Genomic DNA, 27,825 nt, shown 5'->3' with positions numbered 1-27,825 from the left:
TAGACGAAAAGAGCAAGGGTGTATTGGAAAGCACACTCTCACAGCTCAAGATGCCTCTGAGGCTAGAAAACCTTGGCTATCCCAAGACTTAAAGAATATGTAATTTTTTTCAAAGCAGATAACTTTTTTCTTGAAACATAGTTGACTTAATGTGGTATGAGTTTCAGATGTATAGCAAAGTGATTCAGTTTTATATATATTTTCTTTTGGAGATTCTTTCCAATTATGGGTTATTATAAAATAATAAATATAGTCCCCCGTGCTCTCCAGTAGGTCCTTATTGATGATCTGCTTTATATACAGTTGTGTGTATCTATTAGTCCCAAATTCCAAATGTAATTTTCACAAGTTAAACAATCTGACACGCATTGTGGTCCCTTTATTATGTCCACATTTCTCTACGGCCCATGTTTCTTTCCATTCTTAGTGGGCGTCTCTGCTTCCTTACTGAGAGCCGAGACCCCTGGTGGCCCCTGTGTCTTTCCTTGGGCTGTGGTGTCTTGCCTCAACTCATATTGTTGCCTCTTTACCAGTTTTTACAATTGCCCTCAGAGGCTGCACTAAGTGGAACCGGACAACTTGGATCCTAAACACAATTTCCAGGACCTAAATCCCTGACTCCCATAGAGATCCTAAGAGATGCTGTGGAATGCAAACTCTACCAGCAATCCAATCTGCTTTGTTCTGGGAAAGAGTTCTCTAAGAGCCATGAATCATTAGGCATCATAATGAAAAGGATCATTTTCCTGCTGTAAAACAAGCTCTTCATAAAAATAGGCATCCTTGATGTCATGAACAGAATTAAATGGACTGAATGTAACATTTTAACAAAGGAAATAATGGCTAAGAGTTTTTGTTGATGCTTTATTTTTTTTGTAGAGTGTATCTTGCCCATGCCCAGATGTAGATCTGGAAAAAGTTACTTGTAATAATAATTAGGCATTACCATGACAACTGCTATATTTAACATTGCTGGTAGCAAAATAAATCACTTACCAAGGAATATTTTTTGTTGAGAAAATACATGCAACTTTTCAAGGCATAACAAAAAACATGTATGGTTACCTTAAATATGCTATTACTTTCCCAATTGTCACTGATGATGTAAATGCAAAACGCAGTGGAAATTGCAGAGTGATGCAATTATAGTGAATGTTAAGGTTGATCTGACTGGTATTATCTTATAGAAGAAGAGGGAAAAGCATGTGATTGGAGAGGGTCTAGAATGGCTCTAGTCATCAAATATTCATGCTGTAAAAACTCTGCAAAATGATGCTTCCTAAATAAATGTCAAGAGTTAGATGGCATTCAGTGAATGATTCCAAGATTAGTGCAAACAGTGTTTCTTTAATTAAAAGCAAGCTAAAAATGATAACTAATTAAATGTCATGATGCGATAGGGAAAGTACAGGAAAGAAAGGGCTTGGGGGAAGCCAGGTCAGAAAATTCGGCTGATTCTGAAGAGAGAGAAACTAGCATCAACCTCCTCATTTCTGCAGAGCCAAGTTCCAGCGATGCCAAATAGTAAAATACTAGCAAAAATGAGTGCACAGAAGGGAGAGCCCTAGTATTCCTTTAAAGAGAAGGAAGCTGCAGTAAATGTAATGGAGAACATATGTTGCTATTATTAAAAGTAATAATAACCAGCATTGAATGAGTACTTTGTCTCTGCTGGGGGGGGGGGGTTTGATGCCCATTTCGCAGACACCATCTCATCAGACTAAGCTTCTGTATGGTGTTGTGACAGCGAATCACAGAAGCCTTTTTTTTTTTTTTTTTTTTTTTTTTGCCACACACTGATATTTTGCATTTTTAAAAAAACATTGAATTTGTCTCAAAGGAAAACCGGGAAAGTTGTTGGGCTACCTTTGTTCATATTTTGAATTGGTATTATTTTTATTTTAAAGTATATATTAGGAGGTGGGGGGCAGTACTATAATCTTTTCAGTATCAAAACATCTAAACTTTGGCCCTGGCCACTGGGCCTCCATCACCACTCTTTCATTAACTAGTTTCTGTCAAGTAAGCCCATGACAAGGAGAAAAGTCAGATGTACAGCTTTAAATAAGATGAGAGCACTGCTCATTCTCCCTCCCTGAACTTACTCTATAGCATCTCCTGTCCACCCTGGATAGGCTGCCCATTGCAAATCCCCCCTTGTTGTTTTTATCTGAACTTTGTGTCTGATTCCATATCATCACTCCCCAGGATATTTCTACCCAGGTTGAAAACACAATCCCTCTTCCAAGCATCTGCTTCACGTTTCCTGGATGGCCCAGTAATGTGTTTGTTTAGCTCACTTCGCATTAGACTATAGATTGTGCCAGTGGCCTTTAGAACACCGGCCTCAGGATGTTTGTTTTTGTAAGTTTTTGTCTTATCTCACTTCCTCTCAAAAAGCCTCACTTTTCACAGCTTGGCGGAAGCCTGAATAAGCTGTTCTCCTGAGCCCGGTATGGGAGGCTAAATTTTTTTCACTTTGAAAATCATAACCAGGCTGAATTACAGTGTTTCATCAAATAACCAGAAGAACATTCCAAGAATGTGGGCAAGAGTAATGCAAACTGCATCAGTGGCTGTCCCTCTGTCTGTCCCCTTTCTCTCCCTCCTCTTTCCCCAGCACCACCTTCTCCCTTAAAACTGCATGGAATCGGGATGAAGTTCAGTGATTCTCAAACACAAGGCAAGCACCTGGGAAATTCGTTAAAATGCATATTCCCAGACCACATCCTCAGAGATTCAGACTCAGAATAGCTGGTGGAGCCCTGGGAATCTCTCTTTTTAACAAATACGCACCCCTCCCAACAAACTACCCCCATCACTTTGGTGAAAGAATTTGTGGACTTGAAACCCGCCAAAAGTGGTGAAAATCTTGAAGTCTCAGATCTGGCTTTGAACCCTAGCTCAGCCATGGCCTTGCTGGGCAACATGCCATACCCCAGTTGCCCTCAAAATGTGTGGATCAAATAAGAGGTTTTGTGAAAATTCAGTGGGCTTGGCACAAAGTGAAGGTTCAGCAAATAGTAGCTCTTGTGTTTCCTAAAGAAACACAAGATCATCATATTCTAAGGAAACACAGAAGACATGAATACTGTAGAAAACAGAATCTTAATAATAATCTTCTATAAGGAGTAAATGGTCTTACCCTTTGTAAAACCAAAGGCAAATCTTGGACCAAAATAGGAAAGACGGGAAGTGCGTGTGTAGTAGCTCTTTTATTTCCGATGATCAGCTCATACTCTCCCTCAGCTTGGTACCCTCTTCCACCCCATTCTCCCTCAGCATCCTTTAGGAGGTTTCTTGAATTTGCTTCCTTGGGGAGGGTTGCCTTCCTGACCCCTAGGTTAAATCCGCAGCATCATTTCCTTCCTTTCAATTTGGCATTCACATGCGATTGTTAATTACTAGTTAGATATCTGCCTTGCTGCTAGACTCTGAGCTCCACTATGGGATGCAATTTGTCATCTGTCATAGCCTCTTTCCAAAGGGAAGTTCATAGTATGAGCCTAGTAACACATGTTTTGAGGGAATAAATAAATACAAGATTAAAAAAAAAATCATTAGTGCTGTTCCACTATGAAGTAGAATGTCTTAAATACTGGCTTACCTGTTATAGCCAGTCCATTCAAATGTGCTCATTGGCTATATTGCCAAGGAAATCCCTGAAGAGAACTTGGTGACCCCTAAGTTGTCTTCCAGTTGGCTAAAGTGTTTTCCAGAGCATTTCAAGGAAATCTCAGGCAGTTTCTTAAAGAGAAACAAAATCATAATGAAGAGCTCTGTTTTGCCATTTGCAAGGAGTTAGACAAATGGCACAAGGAAACACCAGATGACAGCATCAATTTTAATTATGTCTCAGTGAAACACCTGAAGGTACCATTTCAATGATGCACTGCTACTGCCCACAGGACCTCCAAATGATGAGGGCAGAATTAATGAGGTAGAGACAGAATTGACTGAATTTTCCAATCTACTCCCAGCTTTGCTGCTTTATATATTTTTCCTTCCTCATACGGAGAAATTTTAGCTTGGCATTAATATTCCCTCAAAGGAAAGGTGATTCACTGGCTGAATGAATTAAGCATTTTACCAGACTCGGTTTCAAAAGTTGGAAAAACCGCAAAAAATCGCACATTATTTCGTCTGGAAAAGTTAATATTTTTTTTAATCCATTGTTTTTCATTTTCTTCTCCTGGCCAAAAATAGAAAGCCACTTTTATATCCTTATAAATGTTTTTTAGGGAAAAGACACCTTCCAAGTGGAAGCAGGAGCAGAGAGTAAACGCTAAGTTCTATTTCTTTTGGCGTGCAGACTTCATTTGAATTTTGCTCCTATGGCTAGGGTTTCTGCTGCTGCCAAAAAAGAGAGGGGAGGGTAATTGGAAGTTTAGAAAAAAGTGAAGTTATGAAGACTCTGTATTTCTTAGCCATGTTCTTAACTTAGTCCTTATTAGAACTTAATTCCATCTATATGACAATCCTTCTGACTGAATATTTATATCCTATTATTTTCAAAGAAAATCAAGAGTGCCATAGACAATGACAGTTTTACGTGGCAAGCATGTACGTGTACATAGATAAATTATTCCTTCATTCTTCGTTTATTTGGCAAAGTTGCAAAGATGCCATTTTTAAGATATTTCTACACACTCCTCTATTTATTTTTTTTTTTGAGCTATTTGTTTTTTCTTCTGGGAGAGAAAATACATGGGAAACAAAGACAAAGTGCACTCTCTGGCCATGTATTAACAGTTCCAGCAATGGATTACCTCTGAGTTCTGGGAGGTCATTTTGCAAAATCTATGGACTTAGTCTGGTTGATGAAAACCCCTGATACTTGTTAGTAGTTTGAGCTTTATCCGGTTTATCACTAGCCATCAATACAGAGAAAAGCCAGGGTGAGGACATCAGAGAAGGAAGTATTGAAGCATTGTGTGGAGACAGAGCCCTTCCCTATCGCATACTGGGTGAAGTCCATGCAAAAAAAAAAAAAAAAAAAAAAAGCATGTTGTCTCTCCTGAGTAAATAAAACAGCAAAAGAAGGATTCCTTTACTAAAAAAATTCCCGAAGTATGTTCCTTATATGATATTCTGTGTCACAAAATTTTGCACAATAACTCCGCATTGTTTTACTTGCGTAGTAGATATACATGCTTAGCAGGGCCACAATGCATTTTAATTAATTAAAGACCCTAGGAATTCCTGAAACCATGTATACTTTTACTAAACTTAAGTTTCCCCAAATTCATTTGACCCTTATTTTACACCACATCTATTACCAGTAGTCCAACTTCCATTGAAAAATAGTACTAAAACCTCTACCCCCATCTGCAGCTCACTGCCACCCCGCTACCCACTGCAAACTCTTCTTTTTTTTCAATGTGAAGCTGATCTATAGTAGCTCCAGTACTTTCCCATATGTCATGATACCTATAGACATATATAATTAAAATTATTATAGTTGCATGCCATACATATCCATAATGGATCATTAACATCTTTCATCATTTCATGATTTTTTTACTTTCTTTGCCTGCCATAAAATATTCTTTGAATTTTTCTGTAAATTTAGGAAGAACTGGCTCAGATGGGAGGGAAGCCATTGCCCCAAAGTCTGAGGGCATCAATAATGTGGGGAAACTATGCCACAACTTATCACTCAGGACATTTCATTCTGATCAGCTAACAGGGATGCATAGGGTGAACCCACCCCAGTTCCTGGGAATCTTTGTGTGTTGACTGTGGAGTCCTCTGCACTCACTCATTGTTTGATGTTTTCAGGTACCTACCTACCCAGTGTGAAGTCAGATCCGAACGCTGTAACTGGTGCCCTATATTTTGCTGCCCATCCCAACTCACACATTTTATGGGCAGGTGGTACTATATCATCCAAATGATTGCCCTCATTTCCTATGTCATATACACCTCATTTTTCCTCTTTTGGTTTCTGTAAGAGGCAGTAGACCAGATGGATTAGAACTGAAGGATGATCTATCAGCCATCCCTGCAACATTTGGAGCTTTTCACTTCCTTTCAATTAGGGCAGGCTGTTGTATAGGATCACACACACACATACACACACACACCCCTACCTGTCCTATTGCTTCCAAAGCACACAGCTAGATTTTGATTTTACTATCAGAACTAGGGCTCTGGAAACAATGATAACCAGGTAGAAAGAAGGTAACTGACAGAGAAAAATTATATTCAAATGGATAAATAGGAACTGGTAGGATTCCAGCTATTTTCTTAACATACTTATTGCCTAATCAATACTAGGGTTCTTTTTCCCTTTTTTTGAGATCTCTAGGATGTTGTTGTTGTTGTTTTCCAATAAAATATATTATCTCCTGTTTATTTCCTTAAAAATAATCCATCTTCATTGCTCAATACTGAAACTATACAAGTGAGCAAAACAAAGAAAACAAAAATTACTCTTAAAATCATCACCCAAATACAGAGTTAATCTTATATTTCTCCCAGTCTTTTTCCTTGTATAAATATTTGTAGTTTATTTTAAGGCATTGGAATATTTTTACATAATGTACTGTATCTTTTCCCACATTACTGTGATCCTCAATTGTCTTTAGATGCCATGAGATATTCTTCTATGATATCATTTCTAGAGGCTGCGTGAACTCCCTTCTGTGGCTCTCTATGTGATGATGGATTTGATCCATCCTTTCTTGTAATCCAAACCAGTGGTTCAGTGGTTCAGATTTTTTTCCTATTACAAACAATATTATGGTTAATACCTCTGTAACCAAACCTTCACATACATGCCCCCTGAGTTGGTAATATTTTGGCTTAATTTCTTGTGAGATATATAATGAATGTGCAGAAAAATATATAAAACTTTTTTACCATTAGTTGAATAATTGTAAGAAATGAATAGCAGTGGTTGGAGAATAATATGAGTATAGCTAAGACCACAGATCTGTACAGTTAACAATGGTTAAAATGGTACATTTTATGGTATATCTATATCACAATAAAAAAAAAAAAGAAAAGAGAACACTGATTTAACTACCACCTTGGGCCAGGAAAAGATCATTGCCTGCAGCCCATGAGCCCCCTCCCTATCACAGTTGTTCAGGCTCCCTTGGAAATAACCACCATTGTGATTGCTATTTTTTTCTACTTAGTTTTAGTGAATATGGATGAATATTCCAAAATGTCTGTTTTTGAACTTTTATAAAAATAGAATCATATTTTCGTGCCTGACTTCTTTGATTCTCTGTACATTTGCAAGGTTTATCCACATAGTTCATTTACAGTGGGGCAGGGCATATGATTGTATGACTATATCATAATTTATCCATTCTACTCAGCATGTTCATCCAAGATTTGCACTAATACAAAGAGTTTTCAGTAATTCTTGTGCATATACATATCAATTTCTCTAAGATATATACTTAAGATTGAAATGGTTGAATCATAGGGTAGATATATCTTTGATTTGAGTACACAATGACAAAATAAGTGATTATATTTTTCACACTAGCTGGGCACGAGGATTCCCAATATTATACACTCTCCCAACATTAGGCATTTTCAGAACATAAGAGTTTTTGTGAATCTGGTATTCAGGTAATAGTATTTCATTTTGGTTTTTTGTGTATGTCAGATTATTAATGAGATTGAATGCCTTCTCATATATTTATTGGTCATTTGAATTTTAGCTTTTTTAAAGCAAAAAAACGAAACTTTTGCAGGTGTTTTTATATTACATTGGCTATTTTTGTTTCACTGTCCTGGGAGAGTTCTTCTATATTTTGAAAATAAGTTCCTGGTTGGTTATATGTATTTCCTAATCCATGCTTTTTCTTTTTAATCTTTTAATTGTATGTTTTAATAAGCAGTTTTTTTAATGTAATGAAATAGACAATATTTTCCTTCTGGTTGCTTGTATTTTGTTTAAGGCATCCTTTTTTTATCTACTTTGCACTCATGAAAATATTCTTTCTGCATTATTTTATAAGTTTTATAGTTTATCCTCTCCTATTTGGATTATAAACTAATGGAATCATTGTCTATGTGATGTTAGGTGTGGTATTGTTTTTTCTTTTTAAAAAAAATATGGCAACCCAAATTGTCCTTCAATAGTTATTGAAATCTGTCCTTCCCCTACCAAAGCACTGTGATACCTCTGTCATACAGTAAATACCCATATTATATGCATAAGTCTGTTTGTGGGTTTGCTATCTTGTTTGACTGGTCTGTTTGCCTATCCCTGATCTAGTTAATTCTCACATCATAGTAATCCTTGATCCCTGGTGGGGCATGCCTCCCAAATTGTTGCTGTTTTTCTTGGCTCTTATTCATCTTATTCATCCTTTTCAGTTCCATAGTTATTTGATACTCAGCTTATCATATGTTAAAAATTTTGACCATTTGGTTGGGATTATATTGGAGGAGAATTTATATCTTTACAATTTTGAGGCTTTAAATCTATGACCATTTATTTACATCTTTTAACTGTCCATTGGTTCTATTTTATAATTTATTCAGTAGAAGTCTTAACTCCTTTATTCTTCTGTATTTGGATGCTATCATGAATGCTATTTTTACCAGTTTTCATTTTTGTTTGCTGGTATATGTAGTAGTACAATTGATTTTTTCATATTAATATTAAATCTAGAAAACATGTTTTAATTTTCTCATTATATATTTGTAAAAAATATATCTGTAGGTTTTTTTTGGTGTCATAAAATCATATCATTTTTAAGTGACAAATTTCTTGCTTCCTTTCTAGTTCCCATGCTTTTTATTTTTTTTGCCTCACTGCACTGACTGAAACCTTCAGTGTAATTCCGATTAGAAGTTTAATAGTGGGCAAGTTTGTCTTTTTTTGTTCTCAAAGCGAGACTACATCTTCAAGTATGATCACTGAATTTTTTTTGTAGATTTCTATTATCAAATTAAGGAAGTTAGGTCCCTTCTATTCCTGGTTTGCTGTGAGGTTATCTTTTTTTTTTTTTTCATGAATGAATGTACAATTTTTTTCAAGTGGTTTTTCTGCACTTCTGCATTTTTTAAGATAATCTTAGAATTTTCTCTTTTGTCTATTATTTCATAACAAACCATGCCAGTATTTAGTGGATTAAAAGACTAACATTTTAGGAAGCTCCCTTGTGGCTCAGTGGGTTAAATATCCAGCGTGGCTGCAGCTGTCGTGCAGGTTGCAACTGCAATGCAAGTTTGACCCTTAGCCCAAGAAATTCCGCATGCTGCAGGTACCCCCCCCCCAAAAAAAAGACTACTATTTTATTATCTCTTACAATTTTGTGTGTTGAGAGGGTTCAGCAATGTGGCTCCTCTGCCATTCTTGTTTGGACACTCTCATGCCCTTGCAGTGAGATGTTATCCAGTACTGAATTCATCTGGAAGCTCAGCCTGGAAGTTGAAACATCCTAGATGGCATCTCCTAGGAGGTGATTTGAAGTCCCAGTGCAGCTGGGATGCCAGGACGGCTGGTCCTGTCTCCCCCCACATAGTCTCAGGGCTTCTCTCCGTGTGGCCTCCACATGTACCCTTTATAAGATCTCTGGGTAGTTGATTTATTACATGGTGGCCCAAAGGGTAAAGCTGGAGCAGCCAGGCATTCTTAAGGCATATTCCTGAAATTGGCATGGCATCACTTTTGCCCTCTTCAGTTGGTTAAAGTAAATCGCAGGCCAGAGTCAGTGCTAGAGGGACTATACAAGATTCCAAGAGACCATCTTTAGAGACCAGCTACCACAATATGTTCATGGGGGAATGGCATCAGTAAGGTTTTGTAATGTCTAGTAACTTTACATACTTGGGATAAACCCAACTTGGTCATAATAAATTACTTTCAAATCTAATATATTACTTTCTTAGCTTGGCTTATTTTCACTTTTTCCTCTCAATATAATTCAAGAAAAATTGTGGGTCTATCCTTATCCTTAAAAGAATCCAATAATACTTTTATATGAAAATAGCTGTTTTTCCCCCTCCCTGTGAACATCCTGAGATGAAACTTTGCTCTTCCTTTGGGGGGAATGGGACACTGGGATAATTTCTTTTCTCCTAGCTTTTGCAGACGTCACAACTTGAGCAGCCCTGGTTTCACTTGCTGACTCACTGTCACACTGGCATATCCTGTTCCTGAAGTTGGTGCCACATTTTACACAAAAGCACCCAGGACCCCCTGCAGGTGCCATGAGATGAGTCTTCCTGGCCACCCTCTCTCTATTTGAGCTCACAATGATTGCCTTGGTAGGATCATGAGCAACTTCCTGCAATCCTCCTGTGCTCAACAGATGGAGGATGACTCATGCCTCTGACAGGGAAGTTAATGATTCTTTTCATTGCTTCTATTGGTCACTCTTCACTGTTTTCACCTAACACTTGCCAGGTGCTATCTTCCACTACGTACATGAAAAGATTGCAGGACATCCCTATAAGATAATGAAGGTAGCATTTAGTTGCTATGACTGTAGATTCTATCTGAAAGATTATATCCAGACCTGGTATACATACTCTGTGTGTATGTGTATGCTTCACATTTTGCGGTGGACAAAACATGGCCACAAATTTATCAGCATTCCTCCCATTGAGAGGCAAGTCTGTGACTCCTCCCCTTGAATCTGTGTGAGCTCAGAAATTTTTTTGAGCAGGAACATATGGAAGAAGGGACACTGTTTCTATTTTCAGGCCCAGGTCTTAATAGATAGGCAGCTTTTCCTTCCTGCCTCTTGGAACACTCCTTAAGGGAGAAGCCAGCAGCCATATACAAAGTTCAACAACCCCAAGACCACTATGCTGTGGCGAAGCCCAGGTTAGACACAAGAGGATAGACAGACCTGCCTTAGCTTCTAGCTCTTCTGTATTCCAGCCATGCAGCAGATATGTATGTGAAGAAACCATGAGGTAATCCAGCCTCCACCATCCACTGATATCAACCTACAGAGACATTATAGAGGAGATACCAGTCAGTTTTTAAATAAAAATGAGTTCTGAGTTGGCTATGCTCTGTTTGAGGTGCTGTGGGAGAACCTGATAGAGCTGTTTAGAGAGTATAGGAGTTTGAAGTTTAGGGTGAATGAACTAGACTGAAGATATAGACCTGAAAATGCTGAGTGTGAACATTGTTGGGTAGACAGGGGATACAGTCTACCCTTGTGATGAGTAGTCACTCACTAAGTGTAGGGCTCACAGCCCTCAGAGAATGTAAGAGAAGTGCATTTGTGGTAAAGAGGACAAAGTGTGCCATCCTGCTTGAGGGCAGCCCTTTCTTGGGTAATTCTGGTATCTGTCTCCAGGGAACAGAACCAGTTCTGCTCCTCCTCCTTGCCATAAACCAAAACTAAAGTAAAATAAAATGTAGAAACCTTATGTTAAAGTAAAGGCTATCATTCATGTGATTGCTATAGCCTTTTGTATAGATATTTTCTCACTGTTCAAGTTATTTGTCAAATTATCTCTTCTACTCTCTTTTTTTATGGCTTATAAAGACCAACACCAACTCCTTCTTGGCCCACTCTGATCTCATCTCCTTTAACTTCATTCCTCATTCACTTTGCTGCAGGCTCCCTTACACTTATCTGTCCTTTCCATTTACCAAGCATGTTTCCTCCCATGAGGGTGGGCTGTGTGCTTACTATTCCTTCTGTTTAAGAGCTTCTTCCTCAGATCATCCTATAGTTCTGACATTACTCCAATTCAGGTGTTATCCCAGAATGCAAATTTCACCTTCTTGGAGAGCCTGTGTCGATACATTGCACTAACATCTTATTCTGTCTTCTTTATAGTACCTATTCACATCTGAAAAACAGAATTTTGAGGGCCACATCCACAGCATATGGAAGTGCCCAGGCCAGAGACTGAATCTGAGATGCAAATGCAGCCTACACCACAACTGTGACAACGCTGGATCCTTTAACCCACTGGACTAGGCTGGGGTTTGATCCCATACCTCCATAGTGACGCATGCTACTGCAGTCAGGTTCTTAATGCATTGTGCCACAGAGAGAACTCCACACCTGAAATTTAAATTCAGTTTTGTTTGTAGTACTTTTAGCTTCAAAAAGACAGGATTTTTTAAAAATTTTATTGAAGTATAGTTGATTTACAAGGCTGTGATAATTTCTGCTGTACAACCAAGTCATACATATACACATACCCATTCTCTCTGATCCTTTTCCCACTAGATTATCATAGAATACTGTACAGAGTTCTCTATACAGCAGATCCCCATTGGCCAATCATTTCCAAATGACTATATCATGGATTTCCAACATATAACTTCTAAGTGAATGAATGACCTTCTGGGTGCAGGAGAGGGTGACCAAGAGAGGGAGGAAGAGGGCCAGCGGGCATGTGTCTTATAGGACTGCATCTCCAGGGCTCCCACATCTAGTGCACTGGTCAGTGGATCCCCAGTTCAGCTACACATTAGAATCATCTAGGGTCCCACAAAAGCCTGAGACACAATCTCATAAATTCTGATATCATTTGTTGGGGTGTGGGCTAAGCATCAAGATTTTTCAAAGCTTCTGGGGAGATTATTATGTGCACCATGACTGAGATCCACTCATTAGATGTTAATGAAACTAAAGTTATCTTCTCTCCTGGGCTGCTTGTGACTTCTTTATTAGGTGAATTCTGAGACTCCCTAACTCTAGAGCCACCCTGTGATGCTAATCAGTGCAGATGTACTGCAAATATTGGTCTAAAGAAAGATCTGGACTGCTTGTGTTTACCTTCAAGATCAAATTCCCATTGACTGGTGGGAACGTTTTTGGATTATAAGAAAAGAAACATGGAGCTTTAGTTAGAAGACAAACTAGGGATGGCATGTGAGCCAAAGTCAGAATTTTCCACATTAGTGTCTTTCATGGCCATTGTATATTCAAGTAGGATAGGAAAGTGACTTTACAGCCCTCCTGGGAACAGGAGCATGTTTTGACATTTTGAAGGTCAAGTCTCAGCCCCCAAGGGAAGCATATAGGAAAATAGAGCCAGCTTCACTCCCTAAACCCATGTCTTGGGTAACATGGGGAAGGTACCAGTGATATGGAGGGGCACTGGGGAGTGTGATGTTGGTGGGGAAGAAACTTAAAGCAGCAAAACCTTCTTTTCAAAGAAAACCAAATTATTATCCCAATTTCTAAAATTGATCAAAGTAGGGCAGCTCTGTTTGAACTAATTTTGTAGCCTGGAGGCCAGCTCATTCCAGGTTGCCTCACATAATCCCTCCTCCCTGATGGCTCTGAAGGACTCAAGCCTAAGCCTCTGCTAAAACTTACTTGAAAAACACTCTTCCAGATGATATAATTGCAGATCTCTCCTGGTTAAAAAAATACTCTGCAGGAGTTCCTGTTGTGCTTCAGCTGGTTAAGAACCGACATAGTATCTGTGAATATGTGGGTTTAATCTCTAGCCCTACTCACTGGGTTAAGGATCTGGCACTGCTGTGAGCAGTGATATAGGTTGCAAATGCAGCTCAGATCTGATGTTGCCATAGCTGTGCCACAAGCCAATGGCTGCAGCTCCGATTTGACCCCTCCTCTGGGAACTTCCATCTGCCGCAGGTGCAGCCTAAAAAAGGAAAATAAAATCCACTACAAGAGAAATTAAACTAATAACAAATAGGTAAGGGTATACTGCAGTTTTATTGGCATCAAGATTGAACACAATATCAAGATTAACCAGGTTAGCCCCTTAATATGAGTGTGACCTGGGGACCTTGGAAACATTCAGGTTCTGATTCAGTGGATCTTGGGTGGGATCCAAGATCTGCATTTCTGATAAGTGCCCAAGTATTGCCAGTGCTTTGAATACCAGTGTTTCAAATCATAATTCATCTATCAAAATCCCTTGGGAGATTTATTAAAAATGCAGATCTAGGGGCCCCCATCCTGGAGCTTCTGGAAGGAACCCTATGGCTGTTGGTTTGGAAATCTTACTTTAACAAGATCTCCAGATTTTACCGATGTTCGCTAAATTTGAGAATCATGCTTTAGCATGAATCTGCCTATTTTTATGTCCCTTCAGGGACCCAGGAAGTGAGCCTGAGGCTCCACAGATGCCAGGGCTGGAAGAGGTTTTGGAGATCATCTAGCCCAGCCTTACTCTTTCATTGATTAGGACACTGAGCTCCCAAAGGGCATATTGTTCTGCCAAGTGCCCATAGCCATCTGGCGGCAGAGCAGAGTGGATGCCAGAATAGAAGTATCTGACTTCCTAACCCTCAGCTTCCCCCAGGAAGATACTAGCCTCCCTTTCTCATTGCCACTCTATGCTGCTTCATGAGCTCATGTCTCTCTCATCTTCTGTTGTATTCCCAAAGCCTAGTGCCTGGCCCAGGGAAGGATCTAAGTTACACTTACTGTTGTGCGTGCCTGCTACACTTGTGCTTATCAATTATCTTCACATTCTCTTCTTAAATATTTTCAAATTATAAAAATGAGAACTGATGTTCGCAGATAAAATACCAACATTCTGGTAAGAGTCTGACTATAGTAGGCATTAAAGACCATGAATTATTGGAAGTAGAAGGGATGGCCCTAGAATTTAGTTCCAGTTCCAACATTTACTAAGTATATCATCTTGGGAATTTTGCCTAACTTTTTCTGAGCCTCAATTTCCTCATCTGTTAATTGGAGACATCAACAGACCCTATGTCCTGGAGTTGTATAAATATTTAATTGGTGACTGCATGCAAAATGTTTGGCATTATGCCTGCTGTGCAGTAAGGGCTAAATACAGGGAGAGCCTCTGGATTTCAAAAGCAAAATAATGATTCCATCAATCATACCAGGAATCACAGTGTTAGGAACCCCTTGCCAACTGCCAATCTGTAATAATTAGAAATGGATCATCTCTGAAATGATCATGTATCATGCATAGACCACAGGTCTAAAGTGAACAAACTTGAGTTGGCACAGATTCTAGGGAGAACCTTTCTACATATAAGATGTGTTAGCCTTGCATGGCAAAATATTTACTGAGATACTGTGGAACCAAGTTAATGAAATGGGTCACTCCCAATGTACAAGGTGGCAGGAAGAGTATGTAGGCTAAATTCTCCCCTGGGATTCTCTCCACAGTGTCCAAATATTGACTAACCAGCTTAGAGTTTATTGCAGATACATGGTGCAATGGCTTTCAGCAATGTGTTTCAATCTTCACCCAGAGAGTGTAGAAAAGGTATTTTTAGCCTGATTACTAAATCAGGGAATGTGAGTTAGAAATACATGCCTCCAAAGTTCACTAGGAGAACAAAACCATGTGATTACTATGATTAGAATGTGTGTTTTCTCCACATGTTGCAGGTTTTCAGAGTAGCTCTGATTTTCAAACATTCTGATCTGTTCTATTGGTAAAATTTTACTTGTCTGAGCCCATAGGCTGATTTTGTCAGGAAGTGGTTGGGAAAATATGGCCACCAGAGAGCAATGTAAAGATCAAATCCAAGATACTTGATGGTAGAGGAAGAGATACAACATGTTATCTGTAGATGTGATTTCCCCTTTCACCTCAGTAATGAGTCAGTCTTTTTTCAGTTGCAAGTGACAGAAACTAACTGAAACTTGTCTAGATGAAAAGGGAATTTCCTGGCTCTCCGAACTGAAAAGTCCAGAGAATTCATGGCTGGCTAGATCTTGATTCTCGACCAATGACCCAGCAAAACCACATCTCCTCCTCTTCTCACTCTAGCTTCTCTGTGTTGGTTTTATTCTCAAGAAGACTCACCTCTGTGAGGGACTCTATCAGCTCTGGGCTCATATCCTGCCAGCCTGGCATCTGGATAAAAAGAGCATGACTTTCTAAAGTATTTCATTAAAAGCTCTGAAAGTTCTCTTTGGCTGGATCTGAATCATTTGTTCCTCCCAAGCCTATCAGGCCCTTAAACTATAAGGGCTAGAAGATTCTTCAAAGGAAACTGAGGCATTGCTATCAAAAGAAGGAAGGCATGTGGAATTCTACTGTGTTTCAATGGTAATGAACCTGACTAGTATCTGTGAGGATGCTGGTTCAATCCCTGGCCCCACTCGTGGGTTAGGGATCTGGCGTTGCTGTGAGCTGTGGTTGCAGACATGGCTTGGATCCTGATTTGCTGTAGCTGTGTTGTAGGCTGGCAGCTATAGCTCAAACTTGACGCCTAGCTTGGGAACTTCCATATCCCATGGGTAAGGCCCTTAAAAAAGAAAAAAAAAAAAAAGAAGAAGGAAGGCATGGCTGCTGAACAGGGAAACACAACAAATGCCTTACATCCTTTGCTTGTGTATCAGGATTCTGTTTACCATCACTTCATTCTGCCCAGTTTTACTAGGATAAAATTCTTCTCCATACCATTGTCATCTATCCACTGGAGATCTGCCTTCTTACACATGAATGATGTCCATTTGGCCACCTTTTAGTTTTTCTTTAAAGGACCATGTCTGCAGGTACAGGTAGCCAGGAAGAACCTCTAAAATTTCCTAGGAAACATGTAGACACAATTTTGCCACCATATGCAACATCTCTGGCACTGCAGAACGGGCCCACGGTTCATCTGAATTTACCAGAAAAGTATTCCAGGAATGATTTGCTTGGTTCAATTTGCACTTGGCTTTTAGAGAACTAAAAAGATAGGAACTGGCAAGTGAGAAGTGATTTTCTCAGAGGAAGTGATTTGCAGATGGGATTAAGATGGTGGGAGAGAAGGACTGGAGTGCACCTCCTCTCATAAAAACAACAAAATTACAACCAAACGCTGAACAACCTTCAACCAAATGGACTGGAAACTTTCAAAAAGAGATATCCTACTCCTGTGGACAAAGAGGCCACATCAAGATGGTAGAAGGGGTTATTATGCTATATAAGCAACCCCATACCCACTGAGTGGGCAGCCCACAGACTGGAAAGTAACTATCACAAAGACTCACCTACAGGAGTGAGAGCTCTGAGCCCCACATTGGGTCCCCATGCCTGGGGATCTGGTATTGGGAGAAAGAGTCCCCAGAGCATCTGGCATTGAGGTCCAGTGGGGCTTATGTGCAGAAGCTCCACAGGACTGGGGGAGACAGAGACCCCATTCTTAAAAGGTGCACATAGGCTTTCATGTGCCCCAGGACCCAGAGCAAAGCAGAGACTCCACAGAAATTTAGGTCGGACCTGACTGCAGTTCTTGGAGCATATCCTGGGAAGATGGGAAGGGTGACTGTGGCACATTGTGGGGGAAGGTCATTGGAGGCAAAGTCTTGGGAATGTTCATTGGCATGTGTTCCTCTAGAGGTGGCAATTTTGGGAAAATCTGGCCCCACCCATCAGCAATGAGAAGTCCCAGGCCAAACAACAATCCAGGTGCAATCATAGCCCCATCCAGCATAAAGAAACTGCCTAAAGACCCCCTAGGCACACAGCCACTTCTGTTCTCACCCAGAGACAAAGCCCTACTCACCAGAGGGATACGAATCAGCTCCACATACCAGTGGGCAGGCACCAGTCTCCATCAGGAAGCCTACAACTTCAGCCACAAGGGAGGCAGACAGCAGAAGTAAGAGAGGCTACAACTCTTATTGTCTGCAAAAAGGACACCACACCAAAAACCTATAAAACTGAAAAGGCGGAGAACTATAACTCAGATAAGGGAGAAAGAAAAAACCTCAGAAAAACAGCTAAGTGATCTGGAGATTCTCAGCCTCCATGAAAAAGACTTTAGACTGATGATAGTCTAAAGGCCATTGGAAACAGACTGGATGAAAAGATTGATAATTTACAAGAAACACTGAGCAAAGAAATACAAGATTTAAAACTTAAGCAAGCAGAGATGCAAAATACAATAACAAATAAAATATTCATTAGAGGCAACCAACAGCAGAACACAGGAGGCAGAAGAATGAATAAGTGAGGTGAGGACAGACTAGTGGAAATCACTGATATAGAACAGAAAAAAGAAAGAAGATTGAAAAGAAATGAGGGTATCAGAGAACTCTGGAACAACATTAAATGCAACATCCGTATTACAGGGGTGCCAGAAGGAGAAGAGAGAGAGAGAAAGGGACAGAAAAAAATACTCAAAGAGTTAATAGCCAAAAACTTCCCTAACGTGAGAAAGGAACCACTCACAAATCCAGGAAGCACAGCAAGTACCATATAAAATACACCCAAAGTGGAATACCCCGAGGCACATATTAATCAAACTGGCCAAAATTAAAGACCAAGAGAAAATATTGAAAGCAGCTAAGGGAAAAAAAAGCAAATAACATGCAAGGGAACCCTGATAAGGTTATTGGCAGATTCTTCAGCAGAAATTCTGCAGGCCACAATGGAGTGGCACCATATACTAAAAGTGATAAAAGGAAAAATCCTCCAACCAAGATTACTTTACCTAAGCAAGGCTTTCATTCAGATTTGAAGGAGAAATCAAAAGCTTTACAGACAAGCAAAAGCTAAGACAATTCAGCACCACTAAACCAGCTTTACAACAAATGCTAAAGGAACTTCTCTAGGCAGAAAAGAAAAGGCCACAACTAGAAACAAAAATACTGCAAATGACAAGGATCACTACTAAAGGCATATACACAGTAAATGTAGGAAATCATCTACACATAATTATGCTATCAAAATCAGAAATCATGAGAAGGGGAGGGTACAAATGCAGGACACTGGAGATGTACTTGCAATTAAGAGACCAACAACTTAAAACAATCTCATCTAAGATGCAGCTTAGATCTGGCATTGCTGTGGCTGTGGTGTATATATATATAGTATGGAAATTCCTAGAGAACTAAAAATAGAATTACCATTTGATCCAGCAATCCCACTCCTGGGCATCTATCCAGAGAAAACCATGACTTAAAAGATACATGTATTCCAATGCTCATTGCAGCACTCTATACAATAGCCAAGACAGGGAAACAACCTAAATGTCCATTGACAGAGGAGTAGATAAAGAAGATGTGGTACATATACATAATGGAATATTACTCAGCCATTATAAGGAAAGAAATAATGGCATTTGTAGCAACATGGATGGACACAGAATTTATCATGCTAAGTGAAGTTAGTCAGATAGTGAGACACCAACATCATATGCTATCACTATATGTGGAATCTGAAAATGGGACACAATGAACTTCTTTGCATAATAGATACTGACTCACAGACTTTGAAAAACTTATGGTTTCCAAATGAGACAGGTTTGGGGAGGGGGATGGCCTGGGGGTTTGGGATGGAAATGCTATAAAATTGGGTTGTGATAATGATCATTGTACAACTATAAATGTAATACAATTCATTAAGTAATTTTTAAAAAAAGGAACTTGATTTGCTTTATTAAGTAAGAGGTGACCATGGTGTGTATTCTGTACTTGGTGACTTTCAGTTAACACAGGTAGTGGAAGATCTGGAAGACTGATCACATTGTGTAGCTGAATGTCGCAAGGTTTAGAAGTGACCTCAGAACTATTACATTTAGAATGGATAAGCAATGAGGCCCTGCTGTACTGCACAGGGAACTATATCCAATCACTTGTGATAGAACATGATGGAAGATAGTATGAGAAAAAGAAATATATATGTATAACTGGGTCACTTTACTGTACAGCAGAAATGGACAGAACATTGTAAATCATCTATAATTCAAAAAATAAAAAAGTATGGTAGCTGAATTAAAAAAAGAAAGAGGGAGGTCCTATTGCAGCTCAGTGGGTTATGAACCCAACTAGTATCCATAAATGAGAGAAAGAAAGAACCTCAGACAGCAAAAAAGATATTTTAATAAAGTGTATACTTTCATTCAGCCCAGCACATCAGAGCCTCACATAGGATTTATTTTAAAAATAGCTGTTATTGACTACTAAGTGTCGACACTGGACAGAACACATTCACTCCTGCACACATCCTATAGGGAAGCTGCTGTTATTATCCCTATGTTATACCTAAGGAAACTAAGGCACTTGATTTTAACTAACTTGCCTTTGGTGACATAGCTAGACAGTGAAGGAACATCAGGCCATTGGATCCAACACCCCAAGATCTGATATCCTATTTAGGTCTGATATGATGATTAGTTTGATATTCAGAAATTATCCATCACTGGGTTTTTGTTTGTTTGTTTTTTTAAGACTTTATTTTTAGAACAGTTTTAGGTAAATAGGAAAATTGAGAGGAAAGCACAAAAATTTCCTATGTGTTCCTTGCCCTATATACGCACAACCTCCCCCATTATCAACACCCCCTACCAGATGATATGTTAGTTCTCTAAAAAGGAAACAAGGCAAAATAGAAAATATACTTAGTTTCATTGATGAACCTACATTGACATGTCCTAATCATCCAGAATCCATAGATTACCTTAAGTCTCACTTTTGGTGGTGTACATTCCACAGGTTTGGACAAATATATAATGACAAGTATCCATCATTATAGTAGTATACAGAGTATTTTCATTGTCCTGACAGTCCTCTATATTCTGCCTATTCATCCCTCCTGTGCTTCTCACTACCCCAGCAACCAGGAAAATTTTTATTGTTGCCTTTGCCTTTTCCAGAAAGTCATAGAGTAGGAACCATACGGCATCTATCCTTCTCAGATTGACTTCTTTCACTTGGAAATATGCATTTAATGCTCCTCCATGTCTTTTCATGGCTTGATAGCTCACTTATTTTTAGTGCTGAATACTATTTCATTGTCTATTGTGGCACTGTTTATTTATCCCTGTTTACCTACTAAAGGATGTCTTTGTTGCTTCCAAGTTTTGGCAGTTATGAATAAAGTGCTATAAACACCCACGTGTAGGATTTCCTGTGGTATAAGTTTTCAAGTCCTTTAGGTAAATACCAGGCAGCATGACTGCTGGATTGCATGGTAAGAGCATGTTTTGTTTTGTAAGAAACTGCCAAAATGTCTTCCAAAGGGGCTTTACCATTTTTTCATTCCCAACAATGGGTGAGAGTTCCTGTTGCTCTGCATTCTTGCCAGCATTTGGTATTGTCAGTGTTCCAGATTGTGGCCCTGCTAATAGGTGTGCTACTTACCTTTTTAAAATGTTCCTTTAAATATGTATCACATGACTTCTAAGTGCTAGATATGATGTGAAAGCAATGCCCTGAGAATTTTTGAGAAGAGACTCCCAGATAGCACCTGAAATGAAAACCAGTAACTAAAATCTATTGAGTACTTACTAAGTGTATGCCCTGTGTTAAGCCCTTTATATTTTCTTCTCTCATTCATTTAATTATCTTACAACCTTTCTGAGTTAGAGACCACCTTATTTTATTTTATTTTTATTTTTTGCTTTTTAGGGCCACACCCACAGCATACAGAAGTTCCCAGGCTAGGGCTCGAACGGGAGCTGTAGCTGCTGGCCTATGCCACAGCCACAGCAATATCAGATCCGAGCCATGTCTGCGACCTACACCAAAGTTCAGGGCAATGCAGGATCCTTAACCCACTGAGGGAGACCAGGGATCTAACCCACGACCTCATGGTTCCTAGTCAGATTCATTTCCACTGCACCGCAATGGGAACTCCCGACCTCATTTTAGCATAAGGAAGCCAAGGATCAGTAGGAAAACATTTTCTTAAGGGAATCTAGTAAGTAAGTGACAGAGCTGAAGTTGAGTCCAAGTTAGTTTGGCTCTACCGCATTTGCCTTTGACTTCTGTGCCTTGCCACCACACCACACGGTACACCACATGATAGAATGCAGATTCTATCAGTCACTTCCAAGACCAATCATGCCCTATTAGAACCCCATCAGTTTTATAGTTAGCGTTCCTCAGTTATTATATAATAATATTTTCCTTAAAATAATTTTTAAGGCTATCACCTATCAAAATCTTAAGTGGTAGGTATTTCGTTTTTAAATTCAGTTGCAAAAGGACAAAATTTTTGAAGAATGAAATTTTGTCACTGAAGAAAGTGACAGAATGCCATAGTATCAACTGAACCAATTTCCCAGGAGGGGTTGCTGGTGTCAGGCTGTGTGGTAGATGTTGGAATGCATGCTAAGACACAGGCTGTGCCACAAAAATGTGTGTAATTTGGTAATAGCTATACAAATAAGGAAAGGGAAATGTGTTGAGTTTTGAAGAACTAGAGGGAAGGACAAAGTGCTTTGGAGACTTGATCTTAGTTACCCTTCACAGCTAATGAACTGGCTCTTCCCCAGTAGGTAATGTAAGTCTTGTCCTTTAGTTAAAGGGATCTTTTTTTTTTTTTGTCTTTTTTTTAGGGCCACCCCCGAGGCATATGGAGGTTCCCAGGGTAGGGGTCTAATCGAAGGTACAGCTGCCAGCCTAGGCCACAGCCACAGCAACACCAGATCTGAGCTGCATCTGCTACCTACACCACAGCTCATGGCAACCCCAGATCTTTAACCCATTGAGCAAGGCCGGGATGGAGCCTGCAACCGCATGGTTCCTAGTTGGATTTGTTCCTGCTGTGCCACGACGGGAACTCCCAAAGGGGTCAGACTGGAAAAATTGTGTGTTAAGAAGATTTTTGGTTGAAAAAAAAGATAACAGATATTTAAACAAATAGTAATTTAATCAAAAGTCACCAGTATTGGTTCACTTGTTCCATGGTAGCACCCTGTGTCCCATCTGTCTACTCTACCATCTTAGTTGCTGGCATTTCATAGTCATGATTTTACCTCCTTGTCATGAGTTGGCTGCTATAGCACCATACAAAACCAAGTAGGAGATGGACAAACTGTGGCAATTGAAAAGCTCTTTTCCTGTGGTGGAACTCTCCTTTTAGTAACAAAAGGAAAAACTTTCTCCAGGAGTCTCCATGAAAACTTCCCTTCCCATCTCACTGGCCAGAATTGAATCATGTGATGACACTTCACTGCAAAAGAGGACGGGAAAGAAGCAAGTCTCCAATTTTTCTCCAGCCTCTTTGGGGAAGTGTTAACAAGGAAGATAGAAATGGTTCTTTGTTACCAAACCAATAGTTTGTGCCATGATATGAAAGAGTGTGACATATTTGGAGCATTCTTAATAATGTAAGTTTGTGACCAGTGATTTGTGATCTCACAATCATTTAGTTGGTCAGTGTGTTGGAGTTAAGTATATAGAAGTGGGTTATGTGTCAGAGAATGGGAAATTCATGCCCATTGTTCAGGAGTTTTGAAAACCCTTCTCAGGGAAATTAGTAGAGTAATAATTAGCTTCTCTGTTTCCATTACAGTTTTAATAAGGCAATTTTTTTTTTACAACCTAGGACTGGACAGTATATCCCAAGATGAGCTTCCAGGTCTTTCTTTCAGACTAGGTAGCAATTTAGGTTGAACTCTACACAGATTTTAAAGCTTATGCCAATGATAGCTTATGTGCTCTGGAAAGCACTGGCCATGCAATTTGTGATGCTCAGTGCAAAGTAAAAAGGTAGGGCTCCTTGTTCAAAAATTATTAAGAATTTCAAGATGGTAGAGGAAAGCACTAGATTAAGCACAGGGCCCAATGCAATTGCATAGATATCACATCTACAAAGCTGGCCCTGGCTGAGAGCAACTAGTTTGCTGCTAAAGCCTAAACTTGGAAGAGGCTGAACTCAAGAGGTTGGCTACAGGCAGGAGATCTGGTCTGCAAAGGGGTGGCATGACCGTAAATTTTACTGGTTTCCCAACTCAGTTTTACCATGTCAGATAGAGGATATTAGATTCTAAGGGGGTGGATCTTTGCACATTAGACTCACAAGAAAATGATCTATGAACCAGAATATCCATTTCTTCATATGTAAAGAATTGCTGAACCTGGAGTGACATCTAACATTAGCTCTTAATCAAAATTCAGTTTGGATTATGTGGAATGAGTATTTTCTTCAGATGTATGTGTCCTGAGATTTCCAAGGCCAAAGAAATTGAATTTTTGCCAATTTAGTCAAGGTTTCCTTTTTGCAGGACTTGTGAGAACCCTTACCATGTTTACGAGTTCTGTGAATTCCCAAGAGGATGTCCAAACTCACCCAAGCATGCATGATTGGATCAGTGTGGTGATTCACTTAAGTAAGCATTGAACATAAACAGGGTAATGTTTTGTATGTGAAGACAAGCATGTGTAAACCACCATTAGCCAACCCGGTAGGGAAAAGTTAGCATTTGAAGCACCTTAGAAAGAAGCTAATGTCAGAGGTAGTTATTCAGACCTTTCGAATGTGTCTGTTGTAATCTACACTGTAGGGTTTGTTAATTGCAAAAGAAATGCTTTTTTGATTGTTAAAATCAAAGGTGTTCAGAGATGTTATGGGCCAGAATGATTGCATGGCCCTACTGCCTTTCCACAAATAAAGCGTAGGAACCCAAGAACCAGTCTCCTAATTTCTTTGATCCTCAAGGTCCTCCATCCCCACTTCATGGAAGGCTCTGTCACTTGACATTGACCTATAGTCACTGGTCCAGGCACCAGAAGACTGTGGTGTTAGCCTGTCTCAGGCAGAGTAATCATTTTATGCAAGGAGCTTACGCAAGAACCTTAAGGCAGGCTGGGACTTCCCAAAGCTTACAGGAACAACAAGCATTTCCATTTCTTGTGCTTATACACTATTGCACATCTGTGTGTTTGGCAGAATTTGGTGTAAGGCTTGCTTGCATTAGGACTTATTTGGCAGCAGGGATGTGAGATTGAGGGCACACATGAAGGCTGAAAACCTTTGTGAAAAAAGTCAGACCGTTTTGTATGGCCAAATGGGCTTAGGGCATTTCATCATGAAATGTTTTCTTTGTGGTAATATCAATTCATGGAACTAGTGCTCTTAGAAACATATTTGGGAAAGTGTGGAGTTAACTTATAATCAAGGAGTTAATTTTTTAGGTGATATTTCCATCAGTCTAGAATAGAAGGGAACAGCGGATCTTGTTCTTTTCTGCTTGTATTTTGAGTTTCTGATCTGTGATGCCGTTTATAAGGAAAGTGTGGGAGAGGCATCATGTGAAATCTCATTTGATTTTGCATTCAGCCATCTACTTTGATTGGAAAGAATGAAATAGAGGAAGTTTTGGGGAAATGAAAGACACAGTTACTTTACCTGTGTACTCATAACAGATAGACCTGGATGAAAAATGAAGCACTTTGGTATCATCTGGGTGTGTCTATATGTTTTATGCTATTTACTCATAGAGTGACATTTAGTGGACTGGCTGAAAATTGCACTTTCAGAAGCATGATGCCGTAAGACATAGCCTAAGATAGAAAGCGCTTTGTCGAGAGAAAATTCACTGCTTTTTTGTGGCATCTACAACCAGCACACATCTAGTAATCAAAAAGAAAGCTGCGTGGAATAAATACAGTAGTTGACTTTTGCCCAAATCCTTTTGAAAAGAGGAAGTGGAGCCTTTCTGCTCTTTGACACACAAAAGCACATTGCTTTATAATAGATTCCACAGAAGAAGCAAAATCCAAACAAAGGGACATCTTTTTGCTCTAACCTACATACAATGTAAGTGAGATTCCAAGTATGCAAATGGTGGGAGGAAAGAAATGCATTTTCTCTACCCCAATTATTGATTATTGTGTAGACTAGGAGTAGTAATTGCCCACAAGTTGCATGATGGATGTGCACCACTTTGTTCTTCTTCCTCTTCTTCTTTAATATTTGGATCTCAGTCTGATCTTTATTATTTCTCTTTGTATGAAATGCAGGGTGGTGTTCCAAGAACTGGATCCACCTCCCATCAGCTGAAGCAATTGGGGTGAAATGTAACAACAGTTCTCTTTATCTGGGTCAGTCATCTCTTTTTTAGACACCGGTAAGACTTTCTTTATATCCATCACCAGTTTGGTTTTGAAAGCAAACCTGGCTCCATCCATTTAGTCCTTTGGCCCAGGTATGAATACAGTCAGTGCCATTTTGCAGCAATTTTGGTTAAGTGCACAGTCCAGCACCTCAGTTTGGATCCCTGAGGCTGCATACCTAGATAGATGCTCAGCCCTTCCTTCCACTCCTTGTTCTGGACTGAATTCTTACAACGTTTGAGTTTATCAGGCTAACCACCTCCTTCCCCATTAAGCAGGGAGTCTTGCTTAATTTTCTTTGTGTCTCATTCTCCCTCCACCCCTCCCCAGGACCTGGGCCAATGTTCCATTTAAGTATGGTCTAGATGTTTGAGACTGTTTAGGGCACTGCTGAGGGGGTGGGGAAATGACTTTGCTGGAGCTACAAATAAGAAAAGAGGTTTCTTTCTATAGGCTGGAATGAAATAAAGTAGGAGGATGAAGGATGTTTGAAAAACTGGTAGTGGAAGATACTGGGGGAAAGAAATTCAGGAGGGAATTATGTGTTCTATTTTTGGAGTTAAATTCATCAAGACCGTATGTGTAAACCTCAAGGCATCAAAAGTGATACTACTTCATAAAAGTCTTAGACTAATATCAAATGTAGTAGTCAGTAGCCACATGTAGGTATATAAGTTTGAATTAATTACAATTGAATAAAATTAGAAATTCCATTCCTGAGTCAAACTAGCTATATTTCACATGCTCAGCAGCAATGTAAAACCCATGACTGCTATATAGGAAAGCACAGATGTAGAAATGTCCATCATCTCAAAAAGCTGTTTGACAGCACTACTTTAGGAGTGATAACATCATTTTGTTTCACTCCTTGTCCATCCATCCTGCAGTATTAACTGAGCACCTGCTTTGTTCCTGGCAATACTCTGAGAAAAGCCTGCAAAGTGTAAGAGCCTAGACTCTGGAACAGTGGGTTTAGCTGCTCACTTACTGTGACACTGTAGGCAACTCACTAACCTCCCTGTGCATAAGTTGAACATTATAAAATTATCTCATAGGGTTTTTATGAGGAATAAATGGGCACGTGTATGTTTGAAGCTATGTAAATGTATGTACATGCATGTATCTATCTATCTATCTATATATATATATATATATGAGTGAATATGTGTATGCATATGTATGTGTATATATATACATAATATTGATTTTCATATGTATCTTACATCAGTTTCTGGCACATATTCTAGCTTGGTAAGAGGGAGCCCTTAATAATAGTAGTAGATATTTATTACAGTGTGATGAGCAAATCAACTACGGTTCTTGCTGTCCTGGAATTTACCATCTAGTGGGAGCAGCAGACAATAAATAACACTACAAGTTAATAATTACAAACTCTGTCAAGAACTGCAAAAGAAATGAATGGGATGAAGCAACAGGGAATAATAATGGAAAAATTATGTAGAAAACTTCTCATTTAAGCTAAACAAAGAGGAGAAATGACAGCCATGCAAAGGTAAAAGGAGAAAAAACTCCAGGCAGAGGAAAATATACTATGAAGGAGGACAGCATGACTATAATAGAGCAGGTAATGGAGAGGCTCGGGATAAGTTTGGAAGACAAGGTAGCATGCAGCCAATTCACACAAGGCTAAGGCCAGTGGTAGGGTATGTGCCAGGAGGACTATATTAATATTACATATAAGATAATCACTCTGGGAGTTGTGTGAGGCACACATTGGAGGGGGAGGAGGAATGAAATTGGAATCCATTAAAAGGCTATCTTAATATACCAGGAGAAGGGGAGTGATTTAGATTAGGGAATAGCCATGGAAGTGGAGAGAAATGGGCAGTTTCTAGATATATTTGACAGAAAGAACCAATGAGAGTTGCTGATGGATTACTTGTGGTTGATAAGAGGGAGGCATCCAGGCAGATGTTCAGGTTTTTACCTGATTGACTAGGTCAGTGGTAGTTTTAGGTACTAAAATTAAAAAGACATTTTTGAGGAAGACTAACCAGATCTACTTGATGACAAGTAGTCTGCTAGATATAGAAGTCTGAAGTCTGGTATCCAGATGAAAGGTTGGGCTGGAGATAGGCACATGGGCATCATTAGCTTGTAAATGACATTT

General features: G+C 39.4%; 1 long non-coding RNA gene across 10 annotated transcripts in view; it reads right to left on the bottom strand.

The window, feature by feature from the left end:
* LOC106505633 overlaps positions 1 to 27,825 on the bottom strand; it is a 397,602-nt gene that overhangs the window by 74,508 nt on the left and 295,269 nt on the right. For 8 of the 10 annotated variants that reach the window (XR_002337984.1, XR_002337981.1, XR_002337983.1 and 5 more), the window contains one exon: positions 3,608 to 10,929. This is a non-coding gene — a long non-coding RNA (uncharacterized LOC106505633). The remainder of the gene's footprint in view (positions 1 to 3,607; positions 10,930 to 27,825) is intronic. The other 2 variants (XR_002337982.1, XR_002337986.1) reach the window with 2 other exon arrangements.

The sequence above is a fragment of the Sus scrofa genome, chromosome 13 (assembly GCF_000003025.6).
Source record: "Sus scrofa isolate TJ Tabasco breed Duroc chromosome 13, Sscrofa11.1, whole genome shotgun sequence".
Classification (NCBI taxonomy): domain Eukaryota; kingdom Metazoa; phylum Chordata; class Mammalia; order Artiodactyla; family Suidae; genus Sus; species Sus scrofa.
This window is presented reverse-complemented; position numbering and strand designations above follow the sequence as displayed.